The sequence below is a fragment of the Lissotriton helveticus genome, chromosome 1_1 (genome assembly GCF_964261635.1).
Source record: "Lissotriton helveticus chromosome 1_1, aLisHel1.1, whole genome shotgun sequence".
Lineage (NCBI taxonomy): Eukaryota > Metazoa > Chordata > Amphibia > Caudata > Salamandridae > Lissotriton > Lissotriton helveticus.
This window is the reverse complement of record NC_136057.1, coordinates 961,922,375-961,941,506: the sequence shown is the minus strand read 5'-3', so window position 1 is coordinate 961,941,506 and position 19,132 is coordinate 961,922,375. Positions and strand designations below refer to the sequence as shown.

Here is a 19,132-nt window from a genome sequence, read left to right as displayed (position 1 = left end):
AAAGAATCTATCAGAGTCTATCTTCTCACCATTATATCCATAAGGAGAAATATCTAGAGATATTAAACTAATGTGAATGAACTTAGGAGTGAATATGCTCATGGAGAGGATAGTGATTTTTGAACCCGAGTCTGTTAACAAAGGTACACGTGCATTTCCAATAGCATAATCCTCAATGGGATCCCTGGATCTGGGAATATTATCGTCATGGATTCAGACATACAAAGCAAATTCTTCATACTGCCTGCCATCTCTTGATTAGGGTTATCTAATGGCACAGTTGCAGTGTTTTTTGTAGTGTTTATCCAGCACACTCTGGCGAAGTGACCAGAAACTCAACATTTGTTGTAATCCTTTCCTAGAGCTGGACATTACTTTCAAGAGGCAACATGAAACCTTCCTCCCCAGCTTAACAGAGGTTTCTACTGTTTCTCCTCTCAACATAAGGAGATTTACTAGGGAAGGTTTTGGTTTCTTTGACCAGCATAACACTCTCCTCAATTCCTTAGCGTACAACTTGGAAACTTGGATACTGTTTGCAATATATATAATCTTGTCAAGGGAAGGATGTTTACAAGATAATAGCCTTTATTGAAACTTTTTGTTGAAGCACCTGTTAACAGACTAATCTTTAATAATCTGATCAGTAAACACCCACAATTCACACTTGGCAGCCAAAACATATAAAGAAGCAACATACATGTCTATAGATTCTGAAGTATGCTGCTCCATTGAAATAAAGGGGTGTTGTCTAACACAATAACATGAACAAGGGGACCCCCTCTCAAGATACTTGAAGCCAGGGAAAGGAGGGGAAAGTTTAAACACAACACTAATAAATTCCCTCATGGCCTACATACTTTATAAATTGAAACATAGTTCATTTCATTATCTAAGACCTCCAAAACATAGCAAAAACAATTTCTTTGGTTTTATTTTTAATTATTTATTTCTTTTTTGTAAGTACTTCATCTTTTACTTTTTAAACTCATTCTTATTCTTTTTATCATCTACTCCGCTTTAGCGAACACAAATCCGCCATAAGAACAAGAAGAACTTCTGCTCCATTGGTACAACATTTCTTAGACGTTCCCCATAGGGAATCTGATTTGAAGTGGTGTATACTAGAAAAGGTTCAGACCAAAATGGGCCAATTAGTTGAAATAACTCGCAAGAAGCGAGAGAGCTTTGGATTTTCCATCTTGATTGCATACGTAAAGGACTAAATGAGGATATATCCTGGTATGTAACTAAAACATCCTGAACTGCTCCAGCATACTTAATTCAATTGATATGGTGTATTATTATCATTTACACCCTGAACTGGACAACAATATTGCATTGAAATCTATAGTGAGTCTTCCAAAAAGGAGATATTTGGAAACTCCATATAATTCCTAAATGGAGATAGTTCTTCAATTTGACACAATTGCGGATACTATGGTGCATATATGGTGGAGTTAATACTTATGGATACAGCAGTCCACATTATCACTATGTGTAGACATTACCAAATATATGCGTTAATTTTCTGAGATATATAAAAAAAAATCTACATGACTATATACAGATACAAATGGATTGCCGAGGACTTATATTTTGCAATTCATTTGGTAACGCTATAAGATTGTAGCATCACTTGATCTGGACAGATCAAGTCAGTCCAGTGATTTCTGGTGTTCTTGCATTGAATATTTAGTTTTTCTATAATATATGCCCTAAGTATACCATATAAGATCTTTGGACTTTTAAAAATGGCGTCTGATTTTCTATAAGGGTGTTACCCTTTGTCTGTCTCTATGACCAACTTTGTTGGTCAAAGATTGATGACCGGTGAGTAAATAAAGCTTCTTCTCAGTAAATAGATCACGTTGGAATTCCGTATCTGGCAACTTGTGATTTACACGGCATTGCACGAACGTTTGACCGTGTTTATAGATTAAACATCAGATATTTGAAATTTTCTTTGTTTTTGTTTTTTTTCCCCTAATTTCATCATAAAATCTAAAGTGTTTAATATAACTGTCAGCAAAGATTAGTATTTTGCCCTAAACCCACGGAATTTGGTAATTCACTATGGGCGTTAGGTTATTCTATGTATTCTAACATGGCGCCCACTGTACTCAAGGCGTGTTTGTATCTAGCCTTGATGATTTACTTCGAGTTTGCCGATAGGTGTTTCTTTACACCTGATGTATCACGTGATCGCATTTCGCGCCACGCATCTATATAGATCCTGGTCCACTTAGACCGGTTCTCGCTGTGGACATCATTGGGCAAATTGTATCAGAGGAACTGACGGTTCTCAATGACAGATGTGAGCACGGCATTCTGCTGGGGGGTTTTCCCCCCCTCCCTCCCCTTCATCTTGTGAGATATTGAGTTTTGTCAGTTAAGATATATATCTCGGTACTCATAAGCACGAGCACGCTAGGTCTCGGTTAGAACGGGTGTACCTACTTTTATTATACTCGTATTTCAACACGCAGAGTCATAATTGCATTTACTATGCCGTATCAATATTGGTCTGAACAAATCCTGCCTTTTGGTACTTATTGGGCAGCTTACTGCGATATGTCACTCTTAAATGATAGTTCTATATACCCGGTTTTAGTTTCGTCATCTGCTACCGCGAATATATACATCTTTCATGCGGTGTAGCATCTGCGTGTTCGTCATTTCCCTAATTAATTCATTTGGGTTTTTTTCGTCAAAAAATAGGGAACAGCACCTTATGATAGGTCCAAATGTTCTAGACATCAGGAAAAGAGATTTAATTCACAAATGTGGGAGAGGCTTACTATTCTTTGAGTAGGCGGGTATAGGAATAGGTAAAACATTTGAAATCTTTATTTGTATATTCCTTAGGGACCACAAATTAATTCCCGCATTGGTCCCTGATGCCAAAATGAATTTCGCCAATGGAAATGATGTATAAAACTTGAAATATTAAATTGAAGGTTAGTTTTGGTTTATATTACTTAGGATCCCGCACTATCTAGAGATGTCTCAGATTATAAATGTTTATTGGCCTATCTTTGTTTTTATAGAGCCTGATAATATGAATCTTTACCTGCCCGTGATGCTGATATTCGCCAAAGTAACCTCACAGTAGTTTTATAAAACTGAGGTATGGATGAGCCTTTAGTCCTTTTGTCTTTTATTTTAGCTTTCCTTGGAGGTACTTTCTGTGAGACATCTCTTTATACCCCTAGGACAACAACGGAACTTAATATATTTCTTTTTGGATGACTTTATTGATACAAATCAACTATTTAAGTCCACACTTGGACTTACTAGAATCGTCCTTTTTAGTGTGTAAGTAAATGATGATATATCTGCATAAACAATTTCAACTAATTTCTCTTTCTCTTTTCTGGTAAAAAAAGATGTTTTTTTGAAAATAAAATCTTCCTTTTATCACTCTTTTTGTTTTTTTGGACTTTGGTGATGGTTAATTTCTTTGGGAATGTATGAGTGGTTATAGGCTGACTCTTTGTTCAAGAGTATTCTCTAGATTGTCTTTCAAGGTTTTTTATACTGGACATCATATTAGTTGGATGTTCCCATGCTAGTGTGGTAGATGTGTGTACATCAGCACCGACTAAATCAACGTTAAGAATTAAGAAAAATGAATTTAAATGTATAGTGTATTGACCTTCGTTTGTAGCAATATGGGAAATGTGCAATAAACTTTATTTGTAATTACATATGCCCTGGTTCATATGAAAGAGGAGTGTATATCTGTTTAGGTCCTGAGGAAGGTGGCAACAACCCACCGAAACGCGCGTCGACCTGGCGTGGAACCCTACAAAATACTCTGCGGTTCTTATCTAGGCAGAATTTCTCTCTCCTCGATAGTATACCATGTGATATACAGATATGATTGGAAGTGATTGGTGTGAAAGTGTATGATTTTGTGAGAGAGCAGTATGTTTGTGTGATTAGTGATGTGAAACCTGAACATTAATCTGTTTTCCTTTCTTTGGTTTTTCCAAAAAAATAATACCATTTGTATTATATAAAGAGTGGTGTACTGTATGAAATAGTGATAATTTATGTATTTAAATAATGTATTTTTTATATATGACATTTGCTAAAAAATGATAAAAAGAATAAGAATGAGTTTAAAAAGTGAAAGATGAAAAATACTTACAAAAAAGAAATAAATAATTAAAAATAAAACCAAAGAAATTGTTTTTGCTATGTTTTGGAGGTCTTAGATAATGAAAGGAACTATGTTTCAATTTATAAAGTATGTAGGCCATGAGGGAATTTATTAGTGTTGTGTTGTCTAACACATACATTAGGTGGCTTGCAGAAGTGTCTCTCCAATCTCTTTATTGCTGCATTTTATTCATCCATCATGAAGTACAAACAGTACTCATGAAGTACAAAGAGGGGCAAATGTGCAAACATTTCTTGACCTTCCAAACCTAATGAATGTTCCAACAACCATTTTTTCCTTTCAGGTTTGATCTTCATACCATCAGTAGCTCCTAGAAAGGGATTGAATGCTCATTAAACCACTCTTTCCCAGCAATAGGTTTTTTTACCTGGTGACTGTAAAAATGGAGGAGGTGGATTTATTGCCTGCATTTTGAATACGCAGCCGATGAAAGCTGACTTCTGTACTGAAGAGGCAAAGTTATGTCAACTATATACAGAAACCAGTTAAAACCAAAAATTGTAAAAATAAAAATTTCTTTAAGCTGCAAAAAAAAAAAAAATATTCGTCCCAAAATAGCAGTACACCAAGTCACAATAAAATTCCAGGGAAAGTAACAATGGATGAGAAAAAATTCCAGATAACAATGTTGAGAACGCCTGTCCCTCGCAATGGGACCAGATCAGGCAACAAAGATGGACACCAGCAATAAGTAGCAAATATTGCAATTACGCATCAGCAAAGATGCATGTCCCTCGCAATGCGACCAGGTCAGGCAACAAAGATGTTCGCCATTACACATGTTTCTCTGCCTGATTACATCACTGTACTCCTTTCCACAGCGTCTGAATAAGTCCGGCAGAAGATTTTTCTGAAAAAACGACTGGTTGCGGTGTTGCTCGGTGCAGTGTACTTAATGCAGTTGCGTAACTCACCGCGGCTGCCTTAGACCGTTACATTTAGCGGCTGCCTGAATATTGTTGTGAAGTAGGCGGGAGATGCATCGAGCCATGCCTTGCGCGTCTCCAGTGTTGAAGAGACAAGGGTGAACATGGTTCCAAAGAAAGTAGGGTTTATTTGCACAAGTAGAATATTTCAAAAGGGATGGAGACAAGAGACGTCTGAACTGCTCCCAAGGGCCAACATTCTCACCATAGAGCGTGAGTGAGAGGCTCACGAGCAGACACGGACATAACAGTAACTTTTACAGAAGTTCTTAACCTGGTCCCTGTGTCCGGCCTGTGCTCCACTGCGGTCGACCAAAACTTGTGGCTTTCCCCGGATCTAGCACAACCATATAACTGTGAGTAACTCTTTGAGATTTTAGACGTTATATTTACCTAAAACTTTAAAATTGCATATCTCCAGTTCTGCTGATTGCATTTTTTGCCATTTTGGTACTTTTTTATTTTTATTTTATTTATTGAAATGTTCGACTTTTTTTAAACTGGTTTAGGATTTTTCTCGTGTTGTGTTTTGACTTTACTACTGTTTGTGTGCTGTTTAACCACTTTACACTTTGCCTCCAAGTTAAGCCTTTGTGTTAAGCTACCAGAGGGTCAAGCACAGGTAAATTTAGTGACTTTTGTGGTTCAACCTTAAAAGGATTGTGGTTGCCACTTGAGTAAGGCATCCACCCCCTCAACCAATAACTCTGATTTCTTACAATAAGTCTAATATTTAAGGTGGATTACGAGCTACATAAAGTGTACCCCCAAAATGATTTCTTGGGCCCTGCCCTCTGCACTCTGTCCTGCCCCTGCCACGCTTAACACCCTTGCCATAAAGTTTTGGCGGGCCAGACCTCAAAACATTTAGCTTAGAGGGGCTCAGAGCAAAAAAGTTTGAAGACCTCTGGTGTAAACAGTGATCCTAAGAAAAATTGTTGATGTGATGTTCCTGTCGTGCTATCTATCTCCACCTCCTTCCATAGGACTGGCAACATTTCATAGATTTAAAGTGACCAAAATGTTAATTATATTTCTCAAGCAAGATTTGCAAACGCTGAAAAGATAAGCACACCGCTCTCAATATAAGATATATTACAGTAGGTGATTCACCTGCTCAAATAATATTAGACAAATACCACTCTAAACTAGAGTATCTTCAAAAACCTTAGAAACACACAGTAACTTCAGACATGGTAAAACACAACCAAAGCATAATCAATTCTTTGGGCTCTTTGAGAAATATCCAGATTAAATCAGGACGCTACCATATTTTTTTACCAATGAGGTACTGATTGCACTGAGTACGAATGGAAACAAAACAATTCAATTAATCAGTGTAAATAATTCATAATGGTTGGCAATTTATGTGTTGTGCAGTGTGTATCTGTGTTTCAACCCACATTACTTTTCAGGATCTCCTGGTTAGGGGACATCATTGTAAGGACTTGCTGATCACTCCCATGCACCTTCTCGGGAGTGCCAGGTGCCTATGATCTATGCATGTGAGACACATGTACAAGTACTCTCTGTGAATTCATGCATATTCCCAATTCCAATGTGTGTACATACATTTCACGCACAAGTTGAAGAAATCTTTTCTGGATATAGGTCTCCCTTAAGAGGCCCTATTCAATTGCAAGTTGCCAAAGCAGTGTTGCGTGCCTGGCTTTTTTAAATGAGGCCTGCAAAACTGGACAGCATGATTTGTCTGCTGGCTGTAGGGATTTGTCCATTTCATACCCTGTGCTAGCTTATGTCTCAACTACAGACAGGAGTAGAACGTTCTGTGCTCTATGCTGAAAAGCATTAGAAGAGCAACGCTAAGATGTCTTATTTTGTTTCTTCATTCAATTATAGTGTGTACATACTTTATAAAACCGTTTAAGCATCAAATATTAAAACACATCATAAAATGTTTTTTAGATCGCTAAATGTATTTAAAAAACAAAACTCGAAAAAGTTTAAATGACTTGCTCTGGCAGCAGTTCAGACACGATCGCTTTTGATTGCAAAAGAGCCGAACAGTGCAATAATATTTATGCATTGTGATTCTATATGACATATTCCAAGTCGCATGCTCAGATTACCTTTGGGCAAGAAAGAGAAAGGCTTCATTCGCATGATGGTGCAAGCTAAAAAATGATTTTGGTAACTTGAACACTTTACACCCATTATTGGTTAAGCAGGAGTAGATAGGGGGAAAAAAGTGGCCTAACGAAAAATGGCGCACCTGCAGAAGGTGACGAGCAGTCCCTGGCTCGCCCATGTCTCACAGGTATTCAATGGCCTTGGACTGAGTGGGGCCCTTGAATAGTTGGGGGCCCATGCGCCTTGTGGGTTGCAAGGGATGTGGGCTTCTGAGTAGAACCTTCATTTGCCAAGTCCGCAAACATCTCAGTGGCGAAGTTTCCTGGCTGTGCCTGATCTGCCAATTGTAAATTTCCCGTGACACCCGCCCACCTGGACTGCTTCCTAGCCACAGGAAGTCCCGCCTATGAAGGGTGTACATTCTACAGCTGGTGAAAGTATTCTTATGGCAGCCCTGCCAAATTCCCACGGTCGGTATGTAATGTGCTGCGCCAGTCCAGGTTTTTTCCTTTAAATTCTGGAACTTGCAGTCTTGTTTAGTTCATTATAAAACAGGACCACATGTCCCTGAATTCAAAGGAAAAACATGGACTGAGGAAGCCCATGAACGTGGGAAACCTGGCGGCTACGCTGTACCGTATTGCAAGTCAGAGCATGGGCTGGTGATGGCGGACACAGGCCCACCTCGAGCATATGGTTGTCTGGAGTGGTGTCGGTACAGGTGGGCCAGGACGTGGAAAGGGGACGTTCCAAGTGGGGGAGGCTAAGGGGGCAATGTGAGGGCAAACGGTGGCACATGAGAAACGTCGGGGTAGGGCTTCTCGCACGTGACACAGCTGCCACACGGCGCGGGTAACTGCTGCTCCTGTTTGCGTGGGCTAAATTCCCGTGGTCGCCGAAGTTATGCCGGGGCCGCCCTGTTATTTTTAAACTCACTCCACGTTTTACAAAGTTCTTTAAAAATCACATTTGTAAAGCCGAAAGTCACTCCCGTTTGCAAGTTCGCCACCCCTACTTTTGAGTGCAGTGTTAATTTCTTTAAGTTTTGCAGACTGACCTACTTGAAAATAGGCACAATTGTACCAGTAAACATTGTTTGCGGATGTCTGTCCCCATACATAGCTAACATCGAAAGCAAATTATGAAACCCAGGACACACTGGAGTGGTACTGATGAGTTTTAGTACATTGTTTGACTTAATGCTAAAATGGGGTCATCGTCGACTTGACCCCTGCAGGGCGTCACCGGCTTCAAACTATAAACGGCTGACTAGTGTCCCCCCAGAAGACACCGATCCTACGTTGAGGGCTGACTTCCTGAACCCTCAACCTCCCCCGCGTCCTGTCACCCCAAGGAATGAATTGTATGAACCTGACCACGGGCATGCTTTTAAATGCAGATAGACAAACTTCTTTGATAACTTCTTTGATGTTCTCCACTGGGATGGTGCAACATCGGCCAGTGTCCACAGTCCACCACGCTGTGCCCCTGTACTGAACGCATTCTTCTTTTAACAGAATTTTACTTCATGCATTTTCACTTTTTGTTTCGGTGCAGATGTTTCGATGTCCTAATTATATATTTTTTATTCTTTAATTTTTAAAACGTGCCTCATTGTACTCCACCATGTCAAAGGAGGCGACAATAAATCTCGAAACTTCTCAACTTTGCGCGCTCTTCCCCCGACCAAGAGCAGAGTTAGCCGCCCGCACCAAGGCACACAGAGTTGAACCGCTGACCTGCATGCCTCGCGCAGAGTTTCAGCTGCAGCATTACCTCACTCAGATGCCTTAATGACTATATCTGCCTACACATCTGAGCCTCCTCCCTCCGACTGAATTTCGCAAGGAGCTGACGACCTGGATCTTCGAGCAACCTCACTAATCCCCAGTCCCGGCTAGACCGTCACCTGCTTAGCCCCTGGATATTTTCCTGGGTGATAGAGCGCTGGACATATCCCCATTACATATCTGCGGATATAGTCTTCAAGCTCTTCACCGGTGAAGGTGTTACTGTGGCTACTGCTGAGCACTTTGTGTGGATGTAAGCTGTATTCAGCCTTCAGTTCTAATGAGAATGGTGTAGTCACGCATTTGTTGTCGAGATTGTGCTGTAACCTTCCAGCAGGATCAATGGAGTTATATGGCACAGGGGGGCAAAATAATGTGCCAGAAATGGCTAAACTATGCCATAAGAAAAGTCAAATTTTGCGATATTCTGCAACACATTTTGTGATAGTTGTACCTTATTATTTTGTCACTTTTACATGTATTTGGTTAAATCTTTCACTTCATTAATACCAGTTTAACAACCAAATACAGCAATAATAAACAGGGGGTGGGGGGGGGGCAGTCAACCTTTGTGTGGGGCCTTCCACTGATTGACATCATGTATTGCTGGGTTTTTAGTAACTTTTTGGCTGTTTGCGCTGGAAACTATTTTTTTGTTAAAATCTGCAGATTGGGTATCTGATGATGATTTATGAGGCAAAAGCAGCAAATCCATAACTATGCAGAAAATGCTGCAATATCCCATAAGTCCAATGGCCATGCCTTCAAGTAAAAAATGTCTGACCTTGCACATGTGTAAGACTAACAGGAGGGGACCCATAGACCACGTTGGGATGGGTATATACTGTAAATTAGAACAATTCCCAACAGGTATCAATTAGAAGACAGTTTCAAAAGGTGTATGCAATATGCATTACAAAAAGAACAAAAAGGAGTCTCTGCAGTTTTTTGAAAAAGGGGTATTATTCACCACTTTAAGAGCAAGGCGGGTCTATTGCATAATAATACAGTTAAACAGCACTGTACAGATCAAATCGTGTGACAACCCGGTGGCACTTGGTGAAAGGTGATATATACATAAATATATACAGTGAGTGGTAGTGATAGTGCAAGTGCTGGGGTGAAACAGCGTGGTAGGCGCGTAGTGACAATTGGTGAAATTTACAAAGTAATGGCTCCAAGGATCAAGTTGTAATCACTTAAAACAGGAATAGGTCAATTTTCCAGGAGTACAAAACATAGTGGGCGCCATAGAATTTAAGCTGTGTGGTCGACGGCGTTTCGATCCCCGTCAGTCGGGATCGTCATCAGGCCTGGCTAAGCTCCCGCATTCATTGCGAGCACCAGCCTTCCGCGATAGTTTTCATCGCCCTGACGTCTGAATTCACTAAGACGCCGGCAACCCCCGCTGATCCAAGCCATCCGAATTGCTATTCAGACGCCGGCAACCCCCGCTGATCCAAGCCATCCGAATTGCTATTCAGCATTGGACCCGAAACACCCGTATCTCCACCCGCACGACTCTGCCTTGGGTGGACATCACTGTTTCATCGACAACCCAGTCCTGATGACGATCCCGACTGACGGGGATCGAAACGCCGTCGACCACACAGCTTAAATTCTATTCTTCTGCACTTCACTGCACACTCAGCAATATACCAGCTCCGCTGTAGTCAGGCGTTGAAGCACACCCGGGGCACGCTAGGTGCTACTGGGTGGGCCCGATGATGAAGCATGCCACCAACTAGGTTGGTGGGTGAGGGCTTTTTGAACACACCTGCCGGGTGTTCACACTCCGTGACAAAACATACCAGAGTCTTCCCCCTCCCTTAATAACTTTTGTAATTAAAGTAATTTGAGATAGTCTTTTTTTGATTAAACCTCATATTAACCCGGGGACATGGACTAGCTTTCTGGTCCTATCTCTCTCTCTTGATTACGCACGGTTAACACAATTTACAAGCAGAAGATGATTGGAATTAGGCGCATGCGCGTGAGTGCGCCCCCTCCAGCATATGAACAAGGTGACATGTTCAGCCTATTCACAGAGTCTGCATGGAGTGGTGAGGGATGGAAATGGTGATTGCTAAAAGAGAGAGAGAGTGAGAGTGAGTGAGCAGAGGTTCTAAATCACAGCCTAGGCGCGTACTCCTTCAGTGTTCTGCGGTAGTATCTATCTGTGATATTGACACTGTGACAGTTTTAGTACATTAGAAAGAAGCTGAGCGTGCTTTCTGGTTCCATTATATTATTATCCCCAAAAAGTAGACATTTCCTTTGTTGTCCCCCTGCGTATAGAATTCACAATATCAAAGGGACACAATATCCAGAACAGAACACTACAGATAAAATATTGACAGGTAAGTACGTTTAGCTTTTCTATACCTAACTCCACATATATGTGCCCATCCAGAGAGTGCACTAGGAGGCTGGGCGAAACCTCCTATACCAAGGGGATGTGGAGAGGAGGGTTGGTATATGAGCACCGGAGACGACCTATTTACACTGAACATGAGTTTGTTTCCCCTCCCTTATCGTGGTATTCGGTTTGTTTAGTAAATGTATATGTGAGCACCGTAGCTGCTCGCAAAGACTTATCCAAGCTAGTTCAAACAAAAGCGCGGGCTTCTGCATGTCCCTGTGACGTTTGGACATATTACAGTGGATGACGTCAGCGCCTGGACCCCCTTCTACTCGAGGGATGGGGCAGCCACTGTATCCCGTGTGACATGGGTGAGTGGACGAGAATCGTGACAGGCCTGAATGTGGCCCACTTACACAACACACATGAAAAGGGACCCCATGTGCCATGGCTGACTCGTATCCTCACCCACAAATGGGAACGCCTCTTGATCTGTAAATAATATAAAGCCCTCGGTGGCTTCCTAATTAACAATATGCTTTCTCGGTCTGGACAGCGAGGCCTGTTAGCATTGGAACGCACATTGTTTCCTCCAGATCCGTAGCAGCGCCCCCTGCCCCTCACACATAGCGGTGCAGATGTCGAATCCTCCTAGCACTTCAATCCTGGGCCTCTAGGCACCCTCCTCACACCTCTGGGGCGCACGAGGCCTGGTGTCGGCCTCTCTTGCAGTTGCAGTGCTCTTTTCCACACACAGATCTGCTGGGTTCACACGCAGCGGCTTCCCGTCACCCGCCCCCTGAAGTCGTGCCTGCCCCCCTCCTCTCTCGCAGGTGTTGTTTGAACAGAGGGTCCCGCACATCACTTACGAGTCTGGCTGTCCGCGTGTGCTCGTCATATCCGTTAGTGGTGTGTCGAGGGAGTAGCATATCCCCCAATCACCGTCTAAGGCCTTGGCAGGTACGTAAAGTAAGCTGCCTGAGAGCCAAGTTAGTGGTGTGTTTGCGGTGTTGAACAGCGTAATGTTGGAAAGCGGCCGACTCCTGCTGGGTATCAGCGCTTTAAATGGGCCGGTACTGTGCGGTACTGAGTACCGGCACTCCGGAATTGCCAGTTAAAGCACTGGGGTAGGTGAAAACCCGACAAGAGAAAGGAGGGCGCGAAAATGGAAGGCGGGAAAGACACTCCATAACTTGACAGAGAAAGGAAGAGAGCCAGCCGGAACGGGAAGGGGTGACATTGTTTAGAGTCAGACAGGGAGAGGGAGGGCAGAGTGACATCTGGGCACCGAACATATGGAATAAACTGGAGAATGATGGAAGCAGAGAACATACAGGACGGGGGTGGGGGAGTCACTGGTAGTAATCGACTGGTAGTAATAGTAATCGAGAGAAAGAAAAGGGAGACGGTCTGAGGCCTACGAGAGAGAGGATGGGGGAGGTGAAGGCTAGGGAGCTGAAACTGAGCGCGAGAACTCAAGGAACAGAGTGGAGAGTGAGAGGCATATATGAAGAAAAGGACACGGCGAAAATAAGAGGAGCGAGATCGGGAAGAGAGAAGAGGGGTGGGGAGAAGGGGGAGAGGTGTTTGGAAAGAGTGGGGGTTACGGTGGTACAGGGGAACGGAATCGAAAAGAGAGAGGGAGAAACGGAAGAGGAAAGACTGGGTGAGCCTGAGAGAGAGGCGACAGAAACAGAACACAAGAGGTAGTCTCTACCGGAGAGATGACAGAGAGACAAGGAGAGTGGAGGAAAGAGTGGGTACAGGCGGGAGAGACCAAGCGAAGCAGAGGCCAGCGAGGGTAGGAGCTCTTGGGGGTGGTTTGTGGGCCAGTGGACCGGAGTGGATGCCCCCCACCCTCGAATGTTAGCCCATTGGTGAAAGCTCCCCCTCCAGGCTCAGCTGCTCTGCTAATTTGGGTGACGGCGCCCCGACATCCCGGTGCTGCCACAAAGTCCTAACGCAAGCCTAGCAAGGTGGTAATTGGCGCCCCACCCCAAGAGTCTCACGCCCTGAGGTAAAAGCCCTCCTCTGGCTCGCCCTTCAGCTCTTCTCCTAACCCACACTCGGGGAGGGTGCCACCTCTGGTGGACAGACACATTCTTTTTGAGACACAATGTCAAACGCAGGTCTGCAGACCGTCCCGATGCCGGCGGGGGGACACTCTCTTGTCCCCAGAGGACCCCCGCACACTGATACCCCCAGCTGTCGCTCGACGCGAATCAAGGAAGAGGAGATTCTGGTGGGTGGTGCCAAGTGAGCACGTTAGATCAGATCTCGATGCTCGCCCACGCTGGCGCCCTCCCTCCACGGAGTGAATGATCCAACAGAGCAACGCCCGCTTGGGTTGGAGGAAGGAAGGAGTACATGTTGACCCGCGGCAAACTCGGCTTCCCATCTAGCTCTGTCGAGCACCCTGCAGCCCTGTGACACAGAGGCGTCAGCCGCCGGGGCGAGAGGGCTTCGAAGAGCTAAGCTGGTCCATAGGACCCCCTGCGACCCCACACTGGTGCCTCTGGCCCCAGTCAGTATTCCAAGGAGGATGCGACCACTTGTGTCTGTCTGTAGCTCACGAGTGTCTGTAGCTGACGAGTGTCTGTACCCAGTAGTATCTATATTCCAACGGGGCCTGTAGGCACGATTGTCAATAGCCCTAAAGGGTCTGTAGATTCTGGTATCTGTATTCCCATAGTGTCTATTCCAACGAGGTTTGTAACCACTTGTATATGTAGCTCACGAGCGTCTGTACCCAGTAGTATCTATATTCCCACGGGGTCTGTAGCCACGATTGTCTATAGCCGACGAGTGTCTGTACGCTCTGGGGTTTGTATTCCAAATATAGATTGTCACCACTTGTGTCTGTGTCCCACAAGTGTCTGCATTCCAACTGGGTCTGCAGCCAGGATTGTCTGTAGCCCTCAAGGGTCTGTAGATTCTGGTGTCTGTATTCCCATAAGGTCTATTCCAACGAGGTTTGTAACCACTTGTGTCTGTAGCCCAAGAGTGTCTGCATTTCAACGGAGTCTGTACCTGCTGTTGTCAGTAGCCCTCAGGTGTCTGTAGCCTCTGGTGTCTGCATCCCACAAGTGTCCGTACTCACTCGTGCATGTAGCCCGCAGGAGTCTAACTGGTGTTTGTAGATCACAAGTGCATGTAGTCACTGGCGTCTGCAGTCCAAAACTCCCTGGTGTCTGTAGCCCACGGTGTCCGTATTCCACTGGTGTCTGTATTCCACTGGTGTCTGTCATCACTGGTGTCTGTATTCCACTGGTGTCTGTCGTCACTGGTGTCTGTATTCCACTGGTGTCTGTAGCCCACGGTGTCTGTATTCCACTGGTGTCTGTATTCCACTGGTGTCTGTAGCCCACGGTGTCTGTATTCCAGTGGTGTCTGTGGTCACCGGTGTCTGTATTCCACTGGTGTCTGTGGTCACTGGTGTCTGTATTCCACGAGTCTCTGAAGTCCACTGCTGCCTGTAGTTTGCCGATAGCTGTAGTTCCGTGGTAGCCGCTATGCACTGCAGCCCCACTGGTGCCTCCACCCCACTGAGGTCTGTATCCTCCATTAGGTAGGTCACTGGTAAGTGAAATGTAACCGTCAGATAGGTCCAGGCGCCGCGTGCGGGGCTCAGACCTGGGTCTGGAGCCGAGCCCTTCCTCGCACGCCCGTCTCCGTGCCCTCCTAGGCTGTTTCCCGGCTCCTCCGCCCGTGTGTCCCCGGCCGGTCGGGCGGGGTGTGCAGTGCTCTGGGATTCCCGGGACAGGGGGGGTTCCAGCTGGGCGTCAGCGGCAGGGGGAGGGGCATCGCTTGTACATGACGCCAGAGAGCTCGTAGCCTCACAGAGCTCCGGAGTTCAGACCCGAGGGGTGGTGTCTGTCAGTCCGTGTGTGTCAGGGAGGGGGGAGGGGGCGTGCTTGAGCCCAATGTGATATGGGCTGTCCAGTCCAGTCCTCGACATCCACTCATACAACTGGGCTCAGCCACCGATCGAAAATCAGATTTAGGGGCGCACCGACAAAAATGCTAAATATTTCAATATATGTGCCTTGCCCCGTACATCGTGAATACACAGTAAAGCTGGCATTATTTCGTCTGCGGAGGGGCAATGCCACCACTACAAGCTGATTCCTGTTTACCGCTTTTAAATTAACTCATACTATAGGTGGGCTACAGTGTTGCAAAGCCTGAGGGGTTTATATAGTCTGATATGATATAGTGGACACACACGGGCGTTGTACGAGCATTTGCTGGCGCGTGGGCTATTTGCTTTTTCTCACTCATGTCCAGCTCTCAGCGGCAGGCGATCCACCCACTGAGCTATCTCATCGGCGGTGTGGGAGTCTGCCAGGTCTCATTCTATCCATGACGCACATAAGAACAGGCCCCTCCACCCTAGTGCTGATAAAATGCGCCGCCCCTTCCCAGCCCCAGGAGGCCATCGGACCTGTCAGTAGAGTTGTGTCGCACTTATGATAACATATACCCCATAATGCTTCAAAATATACCCCCTAATGCTTCAAAATATACCCCATAATGCTTCAAAATATACCCCCTAATGCTTCTTGTCTGAGTAGTGGCTCTTGCTTGACTTAAAGTGGAAACGCCGTCTAGCGCCTCTGTCGGTGTGCTAGTATAAGTTGTAGGAGCTATTTCTATAGTTTTATACATGCAGCATTGACATTTGTACGACAAACAATTCGACCACGCTAGAGTGTATGTGTGGGGGATTAATTGCTTGACCATGGCACATTTATCGTATTGAAGTACACTTGGGGCTGGGCATTAGTGCGGGATTGGCCTAATTACACCTGTTTGCACATTTGCTGAGTGCATGTGAACTTCACGTGTGCAACATCTTCACAACTGACTCGCTGTTTTCCTCGTGTTTTCTTGAAATCGGAGATGCACTCTAAAACAATTGCGCGTTTTATAGCATTTGAAATCACTAGATACCTGTCAATGTCAAAGCAATGTCATGTGCTTGTTATTGGTTTACAGCGGCCTCTTGCCCGTGTGTTGAGTGCCACCCTCTAACTGCTGCTCTCTCTGCAGACATAAGAGGTGGAAGGTTTTTATTGGGATCCTCGTGGCCGCAGAACAGGCTTGTTGGGTTCTCAGAGCAGGGCCAATCCAGCACAGTCAGCTGCACCGTGGATTATCCAGCTCTGCGAGGAGTAGCGTCATTCTCTGAATAGGACGACGTGCCCATTTTACTCAACGGGAAGCAACGTGCCTATGTGTGGTGTTGTAAAAGGAAGCGTGGCCACTTCTAGTGCTATTGTTCCGTCAAAAGCGTCACACTGGCTGGCTGCTCGTGTGGTGGTCTTACATTGCCACAACACAATGCAAGTGAGGCTCACTGAAGCCATCCGCGCTTGATAAAGCGATCTTGCCACCAGCGCGGGATTTGGAAGAAGGCTGTGATGCACCACTGCCCTGTTTTGTGTCTTCTGTGCTAGAGCACACTGTGTGCCCGCACCCCAGGGCTGACACATGCACGGCTCTTCCTGCAGAAAGAGGAGCACGCTGCAAAAGAGCAGATACAAACATCAGACAAACCGAAACACGGAAGTGGTGGTTTCTGCCGCCAGCCCCTCCTCTGCAAGCACCCCCCCCCCCCCTGCAGCAGCGTGCAGCGCTGAACCCCCACCGCCACACCTGCCGTGCAGCCCTGACATACCCACAGTCCGCGCGCGCTCGGCTCCGCTTCTCTCGGTCTGGTGGTCCAAACCCGGCGACCTCGGTGTCTCTTACCACCCCCAGCGCGTCTACAAATTGGCCACCCGATATTTTTACACTGCACCTCTAATTGCCATGTGGTCAAGAGGTGGAATGTGCCTCGCTGTCACAATGTCTGTCTGGAGAAAGAGAGTGCCTGCAAATATCCAGGCTCGTGGCGCAGCATTCTTGAGTACTATATGGCATGCCCCCCCCCCACTTTAGCCCCCCACACCTACCATGGTCCGTCACCCCTCACTGTATTCTCCCTCAGCGCAGCACGGCGCCGTTCCCGCCCTCACACCTCTGAAGCCGCTGTTGCACTTTGCGTATTTTCATGCTGGGCACTTTCCTCGGTATTGCAAGAGTTCGCGCGGGGAAAAAACGCCGGCGGCCCTCGGGCCACGTCTCGCTGCATTTCATTCGCTGATGCACTTCCAGGGGCACCGAAAGAGACGCGAACCGGGCTCGGAGGGTGCCCAGGTCCTTTTTTTCCCGTGGAAAATCATGGGAGTCCTGCTTTCCGACTCTGTACCCGCCATGTTGAAAGTGTCAGTTCGACCAGTTCTCAGCACTGGGAGGGGAGGGGGCTAATGCTCAGGGGCTGACGGGGCAGATGGGCTCGGGGACTAAGTGGCTGACGGACCGAGGGTTAGGGGGGTCCGAAGGACCGAAGAGCTGGGTTTGCGGGGTCACAGGTTGGGCCTGAGGTATTCATGAGTTAGGGGTGGGCGGTTGCAGGAAATGAAGGGCTGAGGAGGAAGAACGCCAGTTTTGCAGCCAGATATTTAATATCGTTTTTCCAGTTCGCGCTGCCATTAAAGGTATCACCAAAATCTTAAACCAACTCGATAAACTTGAAAGTGTGTCTTGGGTCGTGCACGTGACATCACCTCTGTGGGACCAAAAATACACTGAAATGTGTAACACTCACAAGCGCCTCGGAATATAGTTCTCCTAACCAGGTGTTGATGGAGGGGTGGGGGAGGGGGGAGAACAGGCGACCAGATAATTTTTACCAGAACATCATTCTAAACACCTTTGCTGTCAACTGTTATCGATACACACTGAAACAATTGTTTTGTGACCGAGATCACGTTTGTAAATTGGTGATAGAGCGCCCGTGCCAGGACACTGATGCAATCGTGTCTATGCAATATTAAAACTGCACCTGATCAAAGTAATGCCAACTGCCAATGCCCATCCAGCCACCCTTATGACGCGGAAGCATAAAACACCATTGAAAACCCACCGAAAGAAAAGCGACAATCAACGCGGCACACACTGCAGCCAAGCGAACACTTTGCAGAACTTGCTCTCAGCATTTCTGTTTTCAGACAGAGAGGAAAAAAACAGCCGCCTCCGATCAGGAAAAACACCCTGTAGAAACCGACGCGGGGTTTGGGCAACAGGGGACCTCGGGGCCTTGGAGGGGGGTCCTTTCATTGAACCTTACCTGCTGAAGTTCTGCCCCCCCGTGGGTCTGTTTCAGGCCGCCCCGGGCAGGAGGGTACGAAGGCGAGCCTCTGCCTCTCTCTCTCTTTGCACAAGCCTTATTCCAACATGGCATCCGCTCAGTGCGCATGCGCGCTGCCTCCGTTTATTTCCCACACATAAGTCTCTCGGGCGGCTCCTTCAGCGACCCTCTCCAGTGCTTGGAAAGTGTCTCGGTTCGAAGTAAACTGTAAGGAGCACTCGCCCCACTGCCAATTCGATGTTTGTGGCTGGATCCTTTCCAGGCCCTGCCAGAACGGTGCCAGGCGGGCAGAACAGCGCTTTGAAGTCCCGCGCGTGGTTGAAGTCCCTGGAGGCGGTGGATGTAGGCGTCCAACATTTGTGTCAAAGAGACGAGTACTGGCAGTGCCTCCTGAGAGATAGTGCAGCGAGACGCAACCGCACGAAAAGACAACGACATGGAAACTTGCACACCGATGTGTTAAATAAAAGCCAACGATATTTGCTGTTTTTTAACAACTACAAAATTACGAGCAAAGCGGAGGGAAAAGACACATACAACGAATGACATAGAAACCTAACACATCTGCATATATACCGC

The 19,132-nt window shown here is 45.9% G+C and overlaps 1 protein-coding gene across 4 annotated transcripts in view; it reads right to left on the bottom strand.

Annotated features, from left to right (window-relative positions):
• Positions 1–18,652, bottom strand: part of SFMBT2 (Scm like with four mbt domains 2) — a 1,092,424-nt gene extending 1,073,772 nt beyond the window's left edge. Inside the window, exon 1 of one of the 4 annotated variants that reach the window (XM_078677113.1) lies at positions 18,533–18,652. The gene's annotated coding sequence lies outside the window, so the exon portion shown is untranslated. The remainder of the gene's footprint in view (positions 1–18,532) is intronic. The other 3 variants (XM_078677108.1, XM_078677111.1, XM_078677105.1) reach the window with 3 other exon arrangements.
• Positions 18,653–19,132: the final 480 nt, after the last annotated feature.